Below are 8,894 nucleotides of genomic sequence, written 5' to 3'. Positions count from 1 at the left end.
AAGGGTGGAATACAGATTTAATATCACAACATAACCATCTACGACACAAAAGATGGAAATAAAGTTTATATATAGCAACGCTCTACTGAGCAAGATCCAAATGCACGCAAAGGGACACATATCCCATCAGTACATCATACATAGAGGTAGCAAATAGTCTAAGTACAGACAAGATCCAAATGGGACTAAGAGTCCTGAAGATAACCAAACGGGGTCCATAACCAACAAGCCACAGGCTGCTGCCTAGGAGCGATCCTGCTACTCGACGAGGTCGTCGTCTGTGAACTCAATGAAGTAGCCTCCTACATGCTGCAAATCATCTGCCGTACCTGTTTGTCGAAAAGCGGGTTCCGGAAAAAGAGGGAGAAAAACGAGGGTAAGTACCAAATGGCACGTACTTGCGAGACAAGACCAGCTATGCTTGCTGGTGGACGGTGTAAACTTCGCCCGACTATATGTGGAGTTTAGCGGCAGCAAAGCATCTAACCAATAGAGACACGCTACAACATTCGTATATTAGAGAAGGTGAGAGAGCGCATAATCTAGCAGTTCTATACTCTGCAGTCAAAACCCAGCCGATGTGATCCCCCTTCGCCAAGAGGTACTGGCAAGGCACTCACATAGTTGACAATTTTATTGAGTATCTGTTGTAGTAATGCTAACTTACTACACAAGTTATTAGCAAGATTATTATCAACAGATATAAGGTGTAAGTTGTTCTATGATCGAGTTAAACAACTCCAAGTCGTCCATAACCGCGGACACGGCTTTCCGAAAAGATTTACCCTGCAGGGGTGCACCAATGTTGCCATACACGCATGCTCGAACCTGCTTAATTACGGCGGAGTCTCACAACAAGACTATTACCAGTTCAACAAGAAAGTCTAGGGGGGCCACCCAACTAAGCTACCCGTGACGAAGTTCGGCCGCACTCCGAGACGGACCCAGAGGTTGCGTAGGCGTCTAGGCGGGCACTTACGGCCAAGCACTAGATAAGTCGTCTAGCAATTAGTACAGTACAGAATATAAACACCCGAAGGCAACAGGAAGTAAATCGTGCATATCGTGCATATGAGCTAATAAAACCTAGGTTGTGGCCCCCTTTTCAACAGACTTGAGAAAAGGTAATGGGTGATGGGGGATCCCGATAAAATCTCCCGCGAGTGGTTAGTGCGCTCAGTCTTAGAGCAGATAACAAGAAATCGGGTCCTAGGGGACATTAGCGAGGCAAAAATCTGATGCTTTCGCAAAGGGACTCACAGATGCCTCTGCAATAATATTATCCCTTATCAATTTTAGTTGTAGCAAAAGTTATCAACATCATTTTCAAAAGGTGGTACATGTGTCAACTTCCCAACAACAACATCTCGAACATATCGAGATAACAACAAGACCCTAAACTCGCCTACGACTTGTAACGCCCAAATTGCAACCTTGTTTGTTTGTCCAGAGTGCAAAAATCAGGGGGAACAAAATCTTTTTATGTACTGTGTGCACTGATTTGTTTTTGATTGGAAATGCATGTCTAACTTTGTTTGATGAGTGATGTTTCCTAAATAGTGTTAAGTGAAATATTTGAACCCACGACTTCAAGTCTCAAGAAAGAAAATAGTCATGCTATGGCCACTCTTGTATCACCTTAACCTCCTCTCTTCTAAGGTACTTGAACTTGTTGACAAAATACAAACCTCTTTTTCTTCCCTATGACTCTAAATTTTGAATTCAAAAGATTTTGCCAAGAACCTTTTCTTTTAAAATTGGCTATGGTCACCTTTGGTCATAGTATAAAAAAAGGGGTTTCTAAAATTATTTTGGATGCAAAGTATTTGCCAAATGGTTTACCCCTACTTTGTGTGACTTCAAAATTTTACAAAATCTTTTATATGCAGATTTTGGTATCCTGAAACAAAATGGAATGTCTCATTTTATTCTACTTTAACTATGGGTCATTCTCCACCCCCTAAAACCTTTTCTCTTTCTGAAACTTTTTGAAATAAGATTTCTTATCTAGTTTAAATCTAATCAAAGCCTTATGCAACAAAGCTCAACTTTAGGACTAATTGTTATGTGATCCATTATCCGTGGCATTGGATTTGCCACTAATACATCTCATTGATCTATCATTTAGTCTCATCACTCCACCTATGCATAATCTTGGTAGATGATCATTTATTCAACCAATGTATAATCTCCATTTGCATAAATAACCTCCCAAGATCATTAAACTATTTTCATAAAGAACTCTTGGCCTCAACTCCCATTTGTTTTTCAAATCTGAAGGTTCCCTCCGATTCCATAAAACCCTAACCCCCCATTTCCTCTCCTTTTGACTTCCAAAATATTTCTAGTTTTTATCAAACTACTTTCAAAAGATTTTCTCATTTAAAAATAGGAAACGTTACTGGTATTTTTTTATCATATCATTTTCCATTCAAAAATAATTTCTAGGAAAGTATTTTATTTTCTATTTATCCAAAATGCATGTTAATGGACTATAAGCCATTTCTTGCACTCTTTGATGTCGAATAAATTTGGAGAAAAATCTACTAGACATTGTTATGCAAGTAGACTTATTTTATTTCAAATACCATTCTTGCTTTTATCTTACTTTCAAAATTCTTGAAAATAATCTACAAGGCATGCAACTGCTAGTAGAACATTCTTGAACTCAATTTTTTTTTCTTGGTGTTTTTCAAACGAATTTCCCTTCCAACTGGCCATAGGCAAAGAAAACTGATATAAACAACTAACAAATAAATTTGGATTTTGAATACAATCTTCTCCACCACATCAATCTCACCTCACTGATCTATGTTGACACATCATTCTTTGGTCAGTACAAATTTATACAAAAACCAAGAGTTTCATGACCATTCATCTCTATCTCTATCTATATTTCCTAAACTGCTACCTAAACATCACCAAGCCATCGCATTGCCTCTCCAGCATTCTTCACATTATTTTCGACCAGCAATGCTGCTACAGTAACACACTTGGCAGGATCCCTTTGGAGAATAAGAGTGAGAGAGATAGGAGTACCGAAGCAAATCTTGTGCAAGGATGTGCTGCTGCCATTTTCCCTCCTTCCAGACATTGCTACGTTAAATGGAGATAGCCTAGACCCTGCTGGACAACACCACCCCTTTCCATCACCTTTTGTCCGCCCTGAACGAGCTTGAGGCGTGCTGCTTCCGTGACTGCAACTATGGCAGAGCTCCCAGCTCCTTGCCCTTGCTTCTTTTGACCGGAGGCTGCACCAATGGCACCCCTCTCTTTCCCTTATCAAACCCACATCCACTAGTGCCCTTGTCGTGTTCCGCTTGCCCTCACGCGACCATGCTCTGGATGCCGACGCGGTATCGAACACCTGGCGGGCGCGGAATCAGCGTCCCTCCCCCAAGTTGACAGACCGTCCCAAGCACCACCCCCTCGCCGTAGACCAAGCCTCGCCTCCCTTGACCTGCCGGCACAATATCGCCCTCTCTACTTGTCGGTTCCTTCCGTCCCAAAGCAGCGCCGTGACGCCGGCCAGTGCGCGCGCGCCGTTGCCTCGCAGACATGACTGGTCGAGCTCTTCTACACCTAGCCCCACTCCTACTCGCCTCTCCGTTCACCACACCCTGCCCCTGTCTCTTGCGCCTCCCCGTTCGCCTAATCTCTGCCCGCCGCTCCGCACCGTGCTCGCCCTGGACATCGTCCACGGTGCACCCTCGGGCAGTCCTTTTAAGCACGCTCCCGAGCCTCAGCTTGTGCGTACAATCCCCTCCAAGCCCGTCTCCCCTCCTCACACTTCTCCCTCTCTCTGGAACACCAGGGGCTAATCCCTGATTGGTTTTTCTCCCAGCCCGATGGAGAAACCGAGCACCAGCTCGTCGGTTTTCCGCTCGTTGTGGCCGTGACCGACGCCGAAGCTCCCCACTTCCTCTCTCTGTCTCTTAATCTCTCTGTGTTTCCGCTTCTTCGAACACATCTGACCGCATCATCTCTGTCCAGGAACCTTCGAGGATGCCGCCTTCATCGACCTTGTCCGTGCGGCCGCGGAGCTCGTCTTCGTCCACACGAGCGTCCGGGGAACTCGCCTTCGCGTCGGAGGCACTATGACAGACCTCCCTGATCTCCACTGTCCCTCCGTGACCTTTTCATCGCCCCAGAACCACCCCGGTGAGCTCCTGCATCCTCCCCGTCGAGTAGGTTGCGGCAGCGCCGCCAGTTCCCGTCATCCCGGATGGTTTCGTCGGTGGCCGGCCGAGCGAGAACCAACGGATGCATGCTGCAGCCTCTCCTATCTAGGCCGAACCCCGCCCTCTTCCCTGCATGCAGCCTGCCTGAAGGTCGCCGGAGTTGGCGTGGAAGCTCGCCTCCGACGAAGATCCCGTCCACGTTTTTCCCTGGGCGTCGTCCGTGTCGTCGGCGTCCAGCGTCTTCACCGCCGCGGCACCCTGCGTCAACCTCGTGCCATCGACCACGTCCCTGACGCCCGAGGTGAGCCCTCCCTTTCTTCTCCGTCGCTAGCCCGAGGCTGAAGTCTCCGTATTTTTTTTGGTTAACGCGAAGGAGCACGTAGATCGCCGATTTAACGCGCGCATGCGCCCCCCTGTCGATCCTGGCCCGGCTTGTCCCATGTTGGTCTCACAAGTTTGGGCTTTGCTACACAGTGGGCACTATTTGGTCTTACGCGGTGCCCCACCCAAAAATAGAAAAGAAGCACATAACCGTATCTGCTCCTTCCCAAAATAGAAAGTTCCTTCCCCATCGCACCCGCACACCAATCATTTCTAGGAGAACCAAACAAGAAAGGGAAAGTGGTCCCTGTCACCTGATAGTGACACATTAATAGAAGAGGAAATGTGGCCTAGGACCACTTTTTCTCGCTTAGTTTTCGGCACGGCAGTGTGCCCCAGCGAGAACCAGAAATTACATGCAATTTTTTGGAGAAGCACTAGATTTACTTCACCAGGCACACCAAAGCAAAGCAAGCATCAGGATAAAAGTTTGTTTCCGTAAAAAATACATCCTAATCTAGACGAGGTTTATTAGATTCAAAGAAAGAAAACAGAAGGAAAAGAGATACACACAATGTACACCTCCTAAATCCAACTACACTAAAGATGGACAGAGTGTACAGACGAGAACTGATCCAAAATCAAACGAACCCTTTCCAACTTTGTGCGCCGATAAGAACTGAATGTACTTTCTTAGTGTTTTGCTTTCTCCAAGTGTAGACCGCCATGGTTTATTAACTGTAACAAAGTGACAAGCATACATGTTAGTAAGACATAGTTGGTGTTGTACTGTATAAACAGAAATTCAGTAATGAGACTAGAAATTTTTACATAACAAGCTATTTCTGAAAAGTAGAAATAGATGAATTGGACGTATCAAAAAGTGTACCTAGAAGCTAATTAGATGTAAAAAATACTAATTAGATGTAACAAAATGCTAATTATATGTAATAAAATCCAGAGATATCCAATTGCATGTTACATGTAACAAAATAGTGCTTACATGTAACAAAATAGTGCTTAGATGTAATAAAATCTAGAGATCTATGCAAACAAAATCGACGGATGTAACAAAATACAAGAATCTGCGCAAAAACTACATGTTGGATCTAAAAATACATAGAACGGGATCAAGAGATACTATCCTAGTTCAAATAATCCTATGCTATGGGCCCTATAACCAGATCAACCATAAAAAGTGTTGAAGGCACCTCCCGGCAAGCAGCTGCCCAGGCTCAGCTGATAAACTCAATAGAAAGTGCAGCAAAGCCTCATTGTTTTGCCGTTGATTTTCCTAGGCAAATACTTCTTTTCATAGAAAAACGCTAGCTTGGTGTCTTTATGTTTTGCCCAGGCCCTAGAACAGCAAGTAGTAAGCAATCATGCAGATTTCAAGCAGACACAGTACATCACTACATTGGCCACAAACAGCTACCCACAACGCAAGTAGTAGCAGACTAGCAGTAATATAGCACATCCACAACTACCAACGGCAGCACAAAGCGGAGAGACATGGCGGAGAAGCAGAGAGATATAAATCGAGCGGAAGCGGAGGGAGAAGCTGGAGCCCTCCTACACCTAGCCATGCGGCTTGATCAAAAAGAACATCCTAACACAAACATGTTACATGAAGTCATGAACATATGGATGAACAAAAAAAAAGTCATAAGATGCTGAAGTAAATTGCATTTGGACACACAAAAAGCTACAAGAAAATAAGCACCTAACCGAAATAGGAATTCGTGACATTCCTAGTCGGCGACGGTGATTATTGGATGGATGTGGCTGGGCTTGCCAAGGGCCTGCGCAAGGCGGACTCGGCATACCTACTTGTGGTGGCCGTGCAGCCCGACATGCCCGAGTTCCAGCATCCTCGTCTCCAAGGCTGCATTGCCCGCGAGATCAACAAACCGCGAGCGCACGGATCCTGGATGATCGAATCGTGGCCGTACCGTGGAAGCATATCCCCACCGCAACCCGTGGAACCGACCACCGCCGAGACGGAGCCCACGCAGCAGCCACGCCGCCGATGCCCGCCTCACATCTTGACAGTAAGGACTAGCGCTACCGGCAGCAGAAGCACAACCATGTCTTCCTCCACACCGCGAGATCCTCCCACCGCCCACGTTCCCCCATCTTGGCCTCTCGCCACCGACGCGCCGCCCTTTCTCAACCACCAGGGACCACGCGTGTCGCCTCCCCTGCTCGTGGGGTGCTCCACCCGATCACCAGGAGGAAGGGAGGCTGAGGACGGGTGGTGGATAGCCCCGGCGTTGGGATTAGGTTGGCCGCTGTGTGCTCCTGCCTGTGCCGCTACGCCGCCGCAGATAATCGATTGGAGAATGGGGATGGAGATCAAGGAGACGAAAATGAACAAGAATGGGGAAATTTTGGAGCTCCACTTACACTGCGTGCTGGCCACCAAAAGCCATTGGACCTCACCCACCGCTTTCAATCGACCACCCGTTTCTAATCCGAAACCCGATGACACATGGGCATGAGCACCGTGTAAGACATGCTGCTGCCTGTGTCGGGTACATGATTCCTTTGATTTGTTACGCCCATCAACGCGTAGGAAAGAAGTAATAATACATGCTATGAAAGAAACAACAAAAACTGGGGGAGAAAATATATCCTGAGTATATACTTTTAGATGGTGGGATGTATTAATTAGCACACATATAATCTAAAAACCAATATGCCCAGGATGGAAAATATACATCCTATGAGCGGACAATCTGAAGATCCATATGCCCATGATGTAAATATTACCAAAAACTAACATATTGCACAATTACAGTAGCATGATTAAGATTGAAAAGCTACTCTATCTTCCATGAACTAACACCACCAAACAAAAAGAAACTGGACCAGACACCCAACATCGATTTGTATGCATGTACAAGAATATGTGAGGAGATGTGGATACACATAGCGAGACAGTTTGACTGTCAGTCGGGGAACTCAGCTTACAAATCGATGTTTTGTGACAAAAAATACATCCTACATGTGTCACATAAACTAACTACTCCCTCCGATTCACATTACTTGCCACTAGTACCTGTACCAAAAATATGTCTAAATACATCTATATTAGTGGCAACTAATATGGATCGGATACATAATTTTAAGATGTATAAATTGTTCAAATATACATCCAGTGGGATGACAAAAGCAGGTCCAGTAATTTCTTCTGATTTATACAAACGAAAATGTATAGAAAATACATCCTATGAGCGTACATATACTACTTCCAATATGCCCAGGATGTATAAACTACCAAAATTGTACATCCTACAATTAACATATACCTGAAAACGTTCGGATGTCCAAAGTACAGATACACTGAACTGGACATATAGCAATCTAAACTGTAACTACATGGACGCACGACTGTGTGGCTACTAGAAGAGAACCTAATTACCGCACACAGAACAACTAGATCATCCTCATCCGTGGGTAAAAATCGAGCAGAGCTGATTTAGATGAGCAAAAACATGGGTACAGAAGAAATTAGCACCGCCATGAACAAAATCGAACTCGGGTCGAGCAAACGCCGCCCCCAAAATCAACATGAGCATGTAGAAAATCAGAGAGGAACGAAGGACTCTCCAGGGACTCACCAGCACCTCGACGCGGATGCTCTCCTTCGACCACTACTACGGCGACGGCTGCGACGCCACAATAGCGTCGAATCCCGGAGCAGCGGCGAAGATATCCTTCACCAAGGACCTCGCACCGCCTCAGAATCGTCGGATTGGCGGTGCCGCGCCGCCGACGGGACCCTCCCAGCACGGCCACACCCGCGCCCGAACGCCTTGATCCGCTTCCCCGCGCCGACCAAACTGGTCCATCACTACGCGAACCGACCAGGGATACTCCGCCGAGGATTTTCGTCGGACCGCTCGCCCCGACAAGGTTGAATCAGCGGTGGAGATCTGGAAGGGACGTTGACGCGGGCCGAGCAGAGAGGGGAATGGGGATGAACTGGGGCTATCCGAAACTCTAACGGGCACGGGAAAAAAAGAGAAGAGGAAGGGAAATTCTACTAGCGCTGCTTTGGACGTTAGTGCCTGTTCCTTTGGATCGCTAGATGGGGATCTGACGGACCGGATGAGGGAGCACCATGGTAGACAATACAGTGCCCAGGCAAGAAATAGAATTTGCGCAAGTTTTGGCCCGTTCCATTTGTTTATCTTAAAAACAAATCCTTGTACTGCCAGATCTAGTCTAGGAATAAAATCACCAAATTTTCCGTCAAGCTTGTGCATCATCTGAAGCAAGTTTCAACCCCAGATCTGCAGTATATTCTTCTCAGCAATTAAGATGCCAAAGTCATGCAATAGCAGATTTAATTCAATAATAAAAGTTTTAAGAAACTTTTTGGAGTAA

At 46.0% G+C, this 8,894-nt stretch overlaps 1 long non-coding RNA gene across 1 annotated transcript; it reads right to left on the bottom strand.

Moving 5' to 3' along the window:
* Nucleotides 1-4,979: 4,979 nt before the first annotated feature.
* LOC127299521 (uncharacterized) lies at nucleotides 4,980-8,582 on the bottom strand. Its single transcript, XR_007850476.2, has 2 exons — nucleotides 8,126-8,582; nucleotides 4,980-5,240 (listed from the first exon to the last, which is right to left on the bottom strand). It is a non-coding gene; the product is annotated as an uncharacterized lncRNA (long non-coding RNA).
* Between the last annotated feature and the right edge of the window lie 312 nt (nucleotides 8,583-8,894).

The sequence above is a fragment of the Lolium perenne genome, chromosome 5 (assembly GCF_019359855.2).
Source record: "Lolium perenne isolate Kyuss_39 chromosome 5, Kyuss_2.0, whole genome shotgun sequence".
NCBI classification, from domain to species: Eukaryota; Viridiplantae; Streptophyta; class Magnoliopsida; order Poales; family Poaceae; genus Lolium; species Lolium perenne.
This window is presented reverse-complemented; position numbering and strand designations above follow the sequence as displayed.